Source organism: Rhinopithecus bieti, unplaced genomic scaffold, assembly GCF_001698545.2.
Source record: "Rhinopithecus bieti isolate Rb0 unplaced genomic scaffold, ASM169854v2 scaffold_21703, whole genome shotgun sequence".
Taxonomy (NCBI): Eukaryota; Metazoa; Chordata; class Mammalia; order Primates; family Cercopithecidae; genus Rhinopithecus; species Rhinopithecus bieti.
Window position 1 is genome coordinate 7,329,933 of NW_016812332.1, and position 14,213 is coordinate 7,344,145.

Genomic DNA, 14,213 nt, shown 5'->3' on the forward strand with positions numbered 1-14,213 from the left:
GGTTTTGGTATCCACAAGGGGTCCTGGAGTCAATCCTCCATGGATACTGAGGAACAACTGTATACACACACACACACACACACACACACACACACACACACACAAACACATGGTACATACAGTATATATGTATATGTACACACATATATACACGCAGTACATATATGTGTACATCTATATGTACACAAATATAAGTGCACACATATAAGTTGTGTGTGTGCGTGCGTATAATATGCACACATTTGCCCCTCTGCATCCACAGAGGATTAGTTCTAGGATCTCCTGTGGATACCAAAACCTACAGATATTCAAGTCCCTTTTGTAAAATTTTATAGTTTTGCATTTAACCTATGCATATCTTCCCCTATACTTTAAATCGTCTTTAGATTAATTATAATACCAAATACAATATAAATGCTATGTAAATCATTGTTATCCTGTATTGTTTAGAGCAGACTGAAAAGAAAAGTACATGCTCAATATAGACACAACTATCTATTTTTTCTTTTGAATATTTTTCAATCTGAGGTTGGCTGAATCCACTGATGCAGAACCAGGGATATGGAGAGTCTACTGTATCTGGGACTATAATTCCACTAGATAGAACTGTAGGGCAGATATAGCTAATGAACATAACACACAGAGAAGCCATTCTTGTTTTCTGCAGCACAAATTCCTAACTCAAACCAATGACCTGAAGTTAACATGGGACTGGGAAGAAGACATGGTATAGTGCTCTAAACATGTGCAACCATTTCTTTTAAAATACATTTTACGAGGTACTAGGTTCTCATCTAATTTGACCCTTGTAAAACTGATTCCATCAATTTTACAGGCATATCCAATGCAAACCATTTAGGAAGAATATCTTCATTTTCAATTAGGTTTCTTAGACATACTTTGGAAAATAACGGAGGAAAAACATTTAAATACAAATTTTGTACATACATTCATTTTCCAAATTGTAAAACAAAATCAAGAAGGTCATTTAATAAGAGAGACCAGAAACATTAATTATTGAAGGTCTTTTTTGTGTCCCAGAAACATTTTGATGGTACAAAAGAGTACAGATAATTTGAAGTGTGAAAATACACTGAGGAATGTATTATGTAGGTTTTTTGAACTGACCTAAGAAATTTGATGTATTTTTTATAGCACAGATATGAATATGAGTCCAAGACTGGTACACACCTCTAGATTTTGAAGAAGAAAGTTAGAAACCATTTTTAAGAATATTGGTAGAGAGACCAGAAAGTTATCTTGGAATAATCTAAGTTTATTAGTCCTTTCTCATGTCCCTGTGAAGAAATACCCGGGACTGGGTAATTTATAAAGAAAAGAAGAGGTTTAATTGACTCACATTTTCACATTGTTGGGGATGCCCCAGAAAATTTAAAATCATGGAAGAAGGCACCTCTTCACAGGGGCAGGAGAGAGAATGAGTGCAAGCAGGGGAAATGCCAGACACTTATAAAACCATCAGATCTCATTAGAACTCACTCATTATCATAACAGCATGGAGGAAACTGCCCCCATGATCCAATCACATCCCACTAGGTCCCCCCCATGACACATGGGGACTATGGGAACTATAATTCAAGATAAGATTTGGGTGGGGACACAGCCAAACCATATCATTCTGACCCTTGCCCTTCCCAAATCTCATGTCCTCACATTTCAAAACAAAATCATCCCTTCTGAATAGTTTCCCATAGTCTTAATTCATTCCAGCATTAACTAAAAGTCCAAGTCCAAAGTCTCATCTGAGACAAGGCAAGTTCCTTCCACCTATGAGCCTGTAAAATCAAAAGCAAGTTACATCCTAGATACAATGGGGATACGGGCATTGGATGAATGCACACATTTCAAATGGAAGAAATTGGCCAAAATGAAGAAGCTGCAGGTCCCATACAAGACTGAAATCCAATAATGCAGTCATTAGCCTTTAAATGATCTTCTTTGACTTCATGTCTCACATCCAGGTCACACTTATGCAAGGGGTGGTTTCCCATGGCTTTGGGCAGCTCCAAAGACTGGAATGATATGGCTTGGCTGTGTCTCTTTGGTGATAACATTCCTCCCTCTGGAACTAAGACCTTTAGGCCAGCAGAACATAATGGCGTGGAAACAAGAAGCAAAAATTTTGCTAGAGGGTCATGAGGGGTGCCATTTCCACTCTAAGTAAAAGCTAATTCATGATCATTTTAACACTGGCAGTGGAATAGAGTGGAAAATCTGTATTCAAGAACAGGTTCTGTAGTAGATTTGAAGAAATGACTATAGAAATATCTATGAATTTGAGCTATGGTGAGAAAGAAAAATAGAGATGAGAGTAAGTGATAATGGAATGTGTTGACAGGAGAATTTACATATATTGTATAATATCTTGGAAGGGTAAATCATAAATCTTATAATAGTTTGAGTTGAAGTAATTCTGAATGGGAATTTAACATGAAAATATTTGTATGAACTTTCATAAATGTAATTGATAGCTCCCAGCTAAAAAACCTAAAATTATCAGCTAATAATATTCTGTTAAAATTTGTCAAGTAAGGCTTTAACTAAGCATATAAATTAATCAAGTTGGACATGGCTAGGAAGCCCAGCATTTGACATGTGGGTAAGGGAGCATGACTTACAAAGGGAAGAATTGTCAGGAATGTTGTAAGAGAGTCAGGTGCTATCAGAAGAAACAAATTGCAGAAGCTAATGGAGAACATATTATTAAACATGGAATATGGACAACACTATCAAATGCTGCATATAGATAAATTTGCAAAGAGAGAAATTTCTATACACCAACAAAAATAATTTTAGGTAAGCCAGAAAGTATAAGTCTATATCAAACATAATAACAAGAGAATGAGTGAAAAGGTTTGATTAATGGCCAGACATTAATGTTGTAGGAAATGTATGACATTGAAGAAGCTGAGAAACTTAGCATAAAACATCATTTCAAGATAATATAAATATGGAATAAAGAATAATTTTAAATAAAATGTGAGATTAAATCTTTTCCTGCTTTTAAAATTTTACAAGAATGCTGGTAGGCAGAAATTAGGAGAAAGAGAGGGAACAAAGGATCAGAGAGAAAAGACAAAAGGAAAAGAGATAGAGAGATAGTAATAAAGGTAAGAAGGGGTGCATAATTCTGGACAAAGACTTATAAAAGGCAAAAAAAAAAAGACCCATGCGATGTGAAAAATGATAGGTATTTCAGTCTCTTTGATAGAATGGAAAAGGGAAGTTTTAGATGTGTTTAGGAAGTAAAGAGGATGGTGGTGTGTGTGAGTGTGTGTGTTTGTTCTACCACTATTTTCAGTCTCTAAAATACGAGGAATGAATATTGCCTTTAAAAGAGGAATGCAGTGCTACTGCAGACTTAAAACTGTTTTCTGCAAATTTTTGCATGTTTCCTGCCATAACATAAACCTTTATCTTAGATAAAGATAAGCTAAGGATCCTACGATTAGACTCCAGTTATGTCAAACGTATAGATATGTAACGATACTTTGTCTTCAAGGTATGGTTGCATGTATACTCTTATCTAGCAATATCAAACAATGTCAAAGAAATAAAGTTGATAATGAATGGAATGTTTCATTCAATGTTTAGAATGGTCAGAGTTTAAGGATGAAAATGAGGTTGAGATAATTGATAGTCATGAGGAAAAAGTGTTGGAAATAAATCTGGAACCCTGAGTTATGAAGTTCTTACTCTGAGAGCTATTATTCTACCTAAAACCATAGTGAAAATTCCTGCATGAATATTTTTTACTATACTGAAATGTCTTAGTCTCTTTATCTATGCTTTGCATCTTCCTGCATTCTCACAAAAATTAATAGGCATCCTTTCATCCATGTCTAAATGTCTTACCTCTGTGTTCTTTGAATTGTCTGTCTTCTCTATAACAGTGGCACAGGAATCTCCTTCTCTTGTAATTTTTTTTTCTATTCTCACAGACATTTCAAAATTTTTGTCCTCCACTCATTTTTGCATGTGGTTTCAGGTGTTCACATACAGTTCCTTTATATTTTCTTTCTCTTTACCTTCAAGCCAACATAAACATTCTATCTATCTTGTCAGAAATATCCTTCTATCTTGATAGAAATATCATATTTTCAAAGAAATAGTTTCATTGAAACTATTTTCAAAGAAATTGATTCTTTCAAAATATTGATCACATACATACCCCCTCTTTATTTAGTCTTCTTCTGACATAACTGCATTTCAGAAATAAAATTAAATTACAAAGTAAACTCTGATTATTTTGGCACTTTTCATCATCCTTGACCTCTAGTAGTTGTTTAACCTGACTACGTATGGCAGCCAGCATCTCCCCTAGTGATCCCTACTTGCTGGCATTCATACTTTTGTGTAGCCTCTTTCCAGACTGTAACCGCATTGATCTGTATGACCACTACAATATGGTAGAAATGATGACATGTTACTATTGAGACTGTTATGATACACATTAACTCTGGGAGAAGCCAGCTGCTATGTTGTGAACAGCACTATAGAGATGCCTGCTTGGTAATGGTCTGACATTTCTATCAAATTCTATTTTATTTTTTGCTAGCACTTACAATCTAAATTTTCTTGTGCATTTATTTCTATAAGTCTATTATCTGTCACCCTACTAGATTACATTGTCCAGAACAGCAGAAAATTTTATTTTTTATCACTGTAATTCAAAACCTAGAACATCTGGTATAGAGTAGTTCAAGAAATGCTTACTGAATAAAAGAGTTTAGATGTGTCATCCTCAGAGAAGCAAAAATAAGAAAGTATTATTACCCATTCCCCCATGTCCCACAAGAAAAGCATGGTGAGTTTAAATGTGGCAATCACATTTCATTAACATTGCATAAGCAAAATTACATTAGATAAATAAAAGCTTACACATAATTATTTTGATGAAGTTTATTTAAAATTATTCCCTGGTTATTAGCCACTTTGATGCCCTTAGTATACATATTATTTTGACACTGACATTCCATTTCAGAATGTTTAAATGATTTCTTTATTATTTTCCCAAATAACTGCCTCCATGTTTCGCTAACATATATTCTTGTTGACAACACCACGATATTCACTTCACAGTTCTCACAGCTGAAGGGAAGAAAAGGAATCAGCTTGCCATACCACAATCCCAACATCTCTCAAAGAAACCAGTGTTTTAGTACTTGACATCTAGACATTGATTTGGCCCCGTGTGGCTTATAGTAGATTAAATCAACAAGGCTTTCTGTAAGTGAAAATCTCTGATCTGTTGATTTTTCTGGCAGAATCAAGGCGACCATGGTCTACTGATGCATGTTATAGTTTTGTGCAACTTTAAAATTATAGCGAGTATGGCCATCAACATTATCGTTAAGAATATTCATTAATTACACATACATACTTTTCAATAACACTTTTATCATTGTTTTGAGTCCTTAGAATTTCTGAAGACACTTTTACATATGAATTAAAAAACACTTATAAAATAAAAGCCAGTCTTAAAGATCTCAAGTGAGGCCATTGAAATACAAAATCTAAAAGTCATTCCAGAAAAGTCAAGCTTACTATTCTGTAAAAGGTCCAGAATATCTTTAAGATAAAAAGTTAATACATAATAAATACAAGTTATGACCATTTACAATCCTCTTAAAGTCAGAAAATCAAAAACGAAACTGTGTAGCCAAATTTTGTACTTGCATAAATTAACACAGTATAAAGCATGATTTATTAATACTTGTTAAGATTTGAACTAATAGGATGAAAGGAGCTGTTTAGATACTCTAAATGAATGGTGTTACAATGGCTCTACATTTTTGAAGTCGCTCTCATTTTATTCTATATCATTTGCTCTGTAATCAGTGGTTAAGTTTGAATTAATTTTCTTTCCCCACAGAATTATTGGAATTGGCACATTTCATTATAACAATGCTATTACATTTATATTCGTTAAGCCCCCTTATAATTTCTACATCCAAGCCTAGTAACTCAGTAGCACTTACAGTTGTATTTGCAACCTGTATTTCACTTGGAAGTGCATGTCCTGAAGCCAGTTTTGTAGAGCTTGATCAACTGAACCATATACCTTTCAGAGGTGAATTTGGATACTACAGTCAAATTTTCACCAAATTATTAAGATGTGCCTTGTCTGTTTTATTAATGTATTGTAAGAATTAATTAGTAATAGGTTTTCAATTCCCTTGCCTTGGCTTTATGCAGTTTGTAAGTGATTTCACAGCTTCCAGATAATTAATTCTGCTACTATTCTTTGATCTTTAATCAACATTTCACATTCCTCTGTTTATTTCTAATGGTACCCTGCAGCTTTTAAATTTTCTCTATTCCCACTTTATTTTCAAGGCCTAAAAGCAAAGCTTAATATTCTAGGTAGAACAACAGGAACAAATCACATGTGCTTCAATCTTAATAGAAAAAAATAAAATAAATTAACTAACTAAATAAAATAATTGAAGAGAAAATACACACACACAAAATTATCCTCTCCTTTTACCAAATCCTTGGAATATATTTACTACTCTTACTCAGGTTCTCTAAACTTTAACACAATTTTACAAAATTATAATTTTGTGCTATAAGCTTACAAAATTTACCTATTATAAAAATTTAAAATCTTAAGGTAATAATAAATATATAGGTGTGTCCTTGGTTTATAAAATATGTCAAAAAGACTGTGAGATCTAAAACATATTGGAGAATTTGGGGCAGGTTTTTACCTCAAAAGGAAAGAAGCATAAGGTACCCATAATATCCCTACATCCCAACAGTTACTGTTCTACTATGGCTTTGTTTTTAAATAGAAGAGAAAATTACAGTAAATTATTTTGTTTTCTTCTGTAGATAATTAAATATAAAGTAGGGATTAATTTTACTAACCAAGATCAAGCATGCTCCAAAGAAACACACAGCCTCTTCCGCCGCGTGCCGGATCATGGCGCAACGGCAGCGCAAGTTCCAGGCTCACAAGTACGCAAAGAGCAAGACGGTAGCGGCGGCCTCTGAAAAGAATCTGGGCCGAGAAAAGGCGGTAGTGTTATGGCTCCCAAGAAGGCGCGCGTCGTGCAGCAGCAAAAGCTCAAGAGGAACCTAGAAGTCGGAATCCGGAAGAAGATCGAACATGACGTGGTAATGAGAGCCAGCAGCAGCCTGCGCAAGAAGCTGGCACTGCCGAAGACTCCGGCCAAGCAGAACGCGGCGGCTGCCGCCACCTCCTCCAACAAGCCACCTTCCTGAGGACGCTGGCCCCAGTGCAGGTCCACACCCACCCACCATATCCTCCATATGGGTTCCTTACAAGTGATCCCAGAGTACTGCACTAGTTCAGGAGAGGACCAAGATCCCCGAATAGCATGGTAATCTCACGTAGAACTGTTCATTCAAGTGAGGGGACATAGGGTGATAGAGAAACCAAGCAAAGGTAATGACCAGGAAAGGATATCTAGCACCAACTTCATCTGTCCGAATGCCCCTTCCCAGGTCCTGCCTCACAGGTTTGTAACATGAACTATAATTCACTGTTTGTCGCTAACAAAAAAAAAAATAAAAAAATATAAAAAAAATATTATGTGAAAAAAAAAAAAAATACACGTTGTAAACGCGAAAGAATAGACTCCAAGCCAAAGAAAAAAGATTAGACAATGGAATAAGAAAGATTGGAAACGGGGGGGAAAAAGGAAAACGCGCAAGAAAGCAAGATATGAATTAAGATAATTAAAAATAAAGAAAGAAGAAAAGGAAAAAAATACAAAACCATTTCACATTAAATCAGGGTTTTTTAAATGTGGATAATTTGGGTCTTACAGGTAGAAAAATACATTATGCCGTATGTTCGAGTTATAAATGTAAAACATACTTTAAATTTATTTAGATATAGAAAAATTCTACTGGTATAGTGTTTTACTAAATGGTAAATGAGCAGTGAGTTTTAAAGTTGACAAATCATTTTTTAAATTAGATAAATGCATTACCTGAATCATAAGTTGATAAAATATAGTGTAAAAACACCCTGATTATGAAACACATCTAATTGGAGATGATGCTAAAATACAAAGACTTGGATTGAAAAAGTTTGGGGCTGAACTCAACCAAGAGACTCATCATGCTGTTATCTAAAATCACTTAGTTTATTATGAAAAAGAAGTTTCTTTACAAAATTAGTAGGACTACAATATCTAATACATTGTTCAAAATAAAGAAATGACAGTAACAATTTATCAAAATTTACAATTGCCTAGACTTACTATAGCATCTTATATAAATTGCATTTGATTTTACTCATTTATTTTTTAGACAATATTTGTCTTCATATTTCTGGCTGTATCTATGTCTTAATAAGAAAATGTGAAATTTTAAATTCAAAATGCCATTGACTTTCTTTTCTAGATAAAACGAAACAAGTTACAGAACTTCAACACTCACACTGAAACAATCAAATTAAATTTGAATATACATTAATATATAGATAGACATCAAAATATAATAAAGTCCTTGGTTAACTGCTGGAGGAGCAAAGACTTACAGGGCTAAGATCTCAGAGAAAAGGAAATCAAAAAATAGTAAATGAATTTTGCCTAAGGGTAGTTATCTGTTTTTGGAAAATCGAGGTAGAAAGTTGCTGCTAAAGAAAAGACAAGCTAGCTGAGATTTTTGAAACCTCATGGGACTTGAGAGGCAAAAATTGGAGTTTAGGGCTATAAAAGAATCTGGTACTTATGGACCAATATCCCAAAGAGAAGCAAGACACATAAACATGAGTTCTTTATTTTGGTATTTTTCCCATGAGGTATTTTCCCAATTCTAAATATGTAACAACTAGATGGGCAAGAAACCAAAACAAATATAAATAAAATTAAAACAGAGACATTTTCAGCAGCAACATTATTCTAAAGTGACAAAAATTAAAGTTCAGTAAGCAACCTTTGGAAATGCCTTGAGGTCAGTTAGAAACCTTGGAGAGTTACACTGTTCCACCAGGCAAGACAGACTTTGATAAAGTTTTACAAAGACCGTAAAGATATCCTAGAGTACAAAATCAACTATTCACCCACAGATGACACAGACACTCATCTTAACACTGATATCAAATAACAAGCAATCATTAATCAATAAATTCAATAACTTTAATGAATAGCTTGATTATGGTTTTTGACATTTGACTTTTCACCACTTTTAAGCCTCTCTCCTCCTTCTTCCCTTTGTGCCCCACACCTGGGCAAGCTGAAACAGCAGTACATAAAATAAGACCTAAAAGTTAATGGAGACCTAGAATTTCAAAGTTCTCGAGGAAGTTAATCCATGTTTCCTTGCCAAATTTTATGTGTCCTATCCTTCCCAAAAGAGGGTCTTCTTTTTAAAATAGGAGATTTCACCACATCTGGAATTCTTCTACTGTTTATAATTAAGCCTTATGCTGAACCTCAGCTCTTTTTGCATCTATCTGCAAGGAATGAGTCTCTAAGCTGCCAAAGAGGCACTCTGGCTTTCAAATGTAGCTTTTATGTGTGATTAATCAAACTCAGACTTTTTTTCCCTCCAATCTTTTGAGAGCACCTGGCAATAGCAGTTCAATTTGACAGTATTTTAAATTAGTCCTTCCTCCATATATAGAACCTCAAGCATTTCATAGCCAGTGCATCCTCTCCCGTCTTAGCTCACCACTGGTGAAAGTATTTTTTATCTTAAATTTTTGTGGGTACACGGTGTATATATTTATAGGATACATGAGATATTTTGATACAGGCATAAAATGCATAATAATCACACCAGGTTAAATGAGGTATTCATCATATAAAGCATTTATCCTTTCTTTGTGTTACAAACAATCATAAGCTTTTAATTATTTTAAAATGTACAATAAATTATTGCTGACTGTAGTCATCATGTGCTATCACATACTAGATCTTATTCATTCCCTCTAACTATATTTTGTACCAAGTAACCATCCCTTCGTCCCCTGCCCAACTACCCTTCCTAGCTTCTGGTAACCACCATTCTCCTCTTGATCTCTATGAGTTCATGAGTTCAATTATTTTAATTCGTAGCTCCCCAAAATAAGTGAAAACATTCAAAATTTGTCTTTCCGGATTTGACTTATCTCACTTAACATAATAACCTCCAGTTCCATCCATGTTGTTGTAAATGACAGGATCTCATTATTTTTATGGCCAAATAATACTCCATTATGTATGTGTACCACGTTTTCTTTCATTTCTGTCCCTTCTTCTAGTGAAGGACACTTAGGTTGCTTCCAAATCTTGGCTATTGTGAATAGTGCTACAATAAATAAGGGAGTGCAGACATTTCTTCAGTATACTGATTTCCTTTCTTTGGGGCGTATATCTAGCAGTGAGATTGCTGAATCATATGGTAGCTCTATTTTTTGTGGAACCTCCCAATTCTTCCCCATAGCGGTTGTACTTGGTGATATTCCCACCAGCAGTGTACAAGGGTTCCCTTTTCACCACATCCTTGTCAGCATTTGTTATTGCCTATCTTTTGGGTATAAGCCATATTAACCAGTGTGAGATGATATCTCATAGTTTTGATTTGCATTTCTTTGATGATAAGTGATATTGAGCAGCTTTTCATGTACGTATTTGCCATGTGTATGCCTTCTTTTAAAAAAGTCTATTCAGATCTTTTTGTTCATTTATTAAAAATCTGATTACTAGATTTTTTCCTATTGTTTTTGTGTGAGCTCCTTATATATACTGGTTATTAATCCCTTGTCAGATGGATAGTTTGCAAATATTTAGGGGGGATTCAGGGGGTGGTTGTCACTTCACTTTGTTGATTGTTTCCTTTGCTGTGCAGAAGATTTTTTACACTATTAGTGCATACCAAGAGCTATTGGTATTCAACTTACTTTTAATAATGGTTCTCATTGTCAGCCTGATAGCAGTTATTCCATCTTCAAAAACCTATTTTAGAGATTTCTTCCTAGAAACACTCCCATTACCAACTGCTTTAGATGTATTCTCTGGAACAGTCTCTGAGGCATGAATATGCTTGACAGAAGTTTCTAGGAAGAGGATCTCAGAAACAACGTTTATGGTGAGAAAAGCTAAATGGAGTACAGGAAGATGTTGAACTACAATGTGTTACAGTGAAAGTGTCTGATGATTCCATCGCATTTCATCTCTATGGCTGAGAGATGGAATTCAATCTCAACTGTAGAGAGACGGTCCTTTAGATTGTTCGCAAATTGAAATAACGGGGCTTGGCCATTGTACTTCACTTGGTATTACGTGTAGGTTGCCTCCATGGAGAAGGTGTAACCTTGGGTGATTTCCCTCCAAGGATAATTCTCTGAGAGGGACACATCCATGAGCTGTCAGAAGCCAAAATTCATGGCAACCGTGGGAATAATTGCTTTCGTTTGAAAGGGGGAACAGATAGCCCAATCTATGATCCACTATATTACATTTTTTGTAGTTCCAACTTCCTACAATCCTTAAAAAGACGAACCTAATCCACAGCAATAGAAATCAGGATAGAAGTTAACTTTGAGAGGATGATGATTAGGATAGGGCATGAAAGAGGTTTCTGTATTGTTGGTACTATTCTATTTATGATATGAGGATTTGATTATACGAATAAGTTCAATTTATGGAAATTCTTCATGCTACAAAATTATAAATTGTTCATTTTTGTATATATGTGATGTTTCATAAAAGTTTACTTTAAATAGTAATGTGAAACACAGACATACAAAACTTTCCAAAATAAGAATAAAAGGATGATTTTATAATTTAATACTTGGTTTTAATTTCATACAAATTTGTGTTTTAGAATAATTTTTATACTCTTTATCTAAAATTTATTACTCAATTTTCCATAGTAAATGTGGATAATTATTAAACCAGAATATTAAAAATACAGCCAGTTTTGTATAATATTTTGTATAATATTAAAAGTACAGCCAGATTTGTATAATAGCTTAACTGATGTCTCAAATACTCTTTTTTCAAATTACTAAACTAAGAAAAATAAATAGCAGAGTAATCACAATAGTACCAATGACAACTGCTATACAAGATAAACACTTTGGTAGTTAAAAGTTACTTAGCTCAACCACTTTGCCTGAACAAGATTTAGGAGATAGAGTTGACTAAATTAAAAGAAAGACAATATAATGGCTTTGTAATTGCCGTGCAAATACCCCATCATTACAGTGTGGATATGTGATTGTTTTTATTTTTAAAGAAAACTCTGGTTTACATGGTGTTTACTTAGGAAGTATTAAATGTAATTAGAGGGTACAATTCTGGAGAAAGGAAAAAAGGTGATATTTGGTTTTGAAGTCTGTGTACTTTTGGAGTTAATAATTATTTTCCAAAAGTCATTTTCTTTGGATATAAATGCATTGCTTGTCCCTGTCCTTAACCAATTGATAAAGTTACACAGTTTCCCCAGAAGAATTTTTTGGAATGACATAACTTACTTCATGTCTTGTATATCTTATTTTTAAAATATAAGAATATTTCTCTGAAGAATAAAATTTTTAACCCTGAGTGGTCAGGAAATGTATTAATGGTGGTAACACATATTTGTTACACCGTTTTTATGATAACGAGGTTTAAGTGCATAATACATAGGAAGTAAGAATCAGTAGCAGATATTCTGTGCTCATGAAATGTGCCTCTACGTCCTGTTGAGTAAGCAGACTATATTTTCCAGTATCCCTTACACTTACGTGCGGCTATGACTGAGTCATGGCTAAAGACTTGAAATTGAAACACATTACTTCCAGGCCTTGTCCCCCTAAACTCCTACAAGTAGTCTCTATGCCCTCTCTCCCGCTAACTGCCTTCCAGAGGCAGACAATCCATCTTAAGCCTCAGAGAAACTGAGCACAGCAGAGCAAAACAATCTGAGTGCCTAGATGACAAAGTCCAAGGCTGCATAAAGACTGGAAAAATCCTCATTGTCCTTTATGTGTGTGAGAAATAACTTCTTATTGTGTTAAGCCATTTGAATTCAGAGAAATGTGTGGTACAATACTTACCTACTTGCAGTAACAGTCACTCTAAATACTACAAAAAATTGAATAGTAATTGATGCGGTGCCAGTAAAAACAAATTTGTGGCGTTTGTTTAGTAGTCAGGGAATGGACCAAAAAAGCCTAGAGAGTTCTCTTGAGCGGTGATGAAACTTCTATCTGCCATAACTTGGAAGGCAGGTTATATACATAGTGAGCCTATTGCTCTACAGAAAGTGGGAAAAAGCAGAGTGAAAATGTGTCTGTTACTATTGGCTGCCTTTAGCAAGGCATTCAAGAAGGATAAGAGTTACAAAGTTTCAAAAGAATTGGAGAGTATGCAGAGATAAAAAGCCTTTAAGAATTGAAAAGGTAACCATTTTAGACTCATCTCTAAAAGAATTGAGTGAAAACAAACTTGAACAAAAGGCTCAGTGAAAATACATTGCTAAAAGTTTAAATACTTAAAAGATCTACGACTCACCTTAGTGGTATTCCTAGTGGTATTCCTTCCCACATTAGTCTTTTAATTTAAATCACGTCAACATAGCTGCCATTAAGTTGAGAGTAGAGGGTAAAAGGGCTAGGAAACTCAGAAATAAAAGTAAGAAGTATGTCTTGGGTATGCCTACTGGCCCATGGAACTGACTGGACTCAACGAAATCATAAGCTTAGCAAGTCAGTTTGGAAATTATCCAGGCAAAATAAACTAAGAGTGTCTGACAATACCTGCGACTTTCCAGTCTTAAAAAAAAATCCTGACTCTAACAGATTCTATCCAGCACGTACTCTTCTTTGTTCATATAAGACATGATCATGAATGATAACAACTAACAAAGGTCTTAAGAATGGCTGAGCCAAGACCCAGAGAGAGGAATGCATAGGAAAACCATGTTTTTCCAAGAGGTAAAAATCAGAGTCTTATCAAGTTTTTTTCATTAACCTTCACCCTAAATGCAAGTCTTCATAAGATATGTCTAACAGTATATTAAACAACAAAATATATCTGTAATGACTGAGACTCTCAATTTTCATATTTTCTTTTGTTCTTCTGAGTCTTCTCCACCATTATGTATCTAATGTATTAGAGGCAGATAACTTGTCTTTTCTGTTTTATTGATTACTGGGCCAGCAGAACATGGCTGGACATGCTGGAGAAGCCAGTGTACCACCAGCAAAGCTATACTTTAATATGGATGGAGTAACTAGACAGGGC

At 34.6% G+C, this 14,213-nt stretch overlaps 1 pseudogene; it reads left to right on the plus strand.

Moving 5' to 3' along the window:
• Positions 1 to 6,949: 6,949 nt before the first annotated feature.
• On the plus strand, positions 6,950 to 7,294 carry LOC108544665 (leydig cell tumor 10 kDa protein homolog pseudogene; annotated as a pseudogene).
• The last annotated feature ends 6,919 nt before the right edge of the window (positions 7,295 to 14,213 follow it).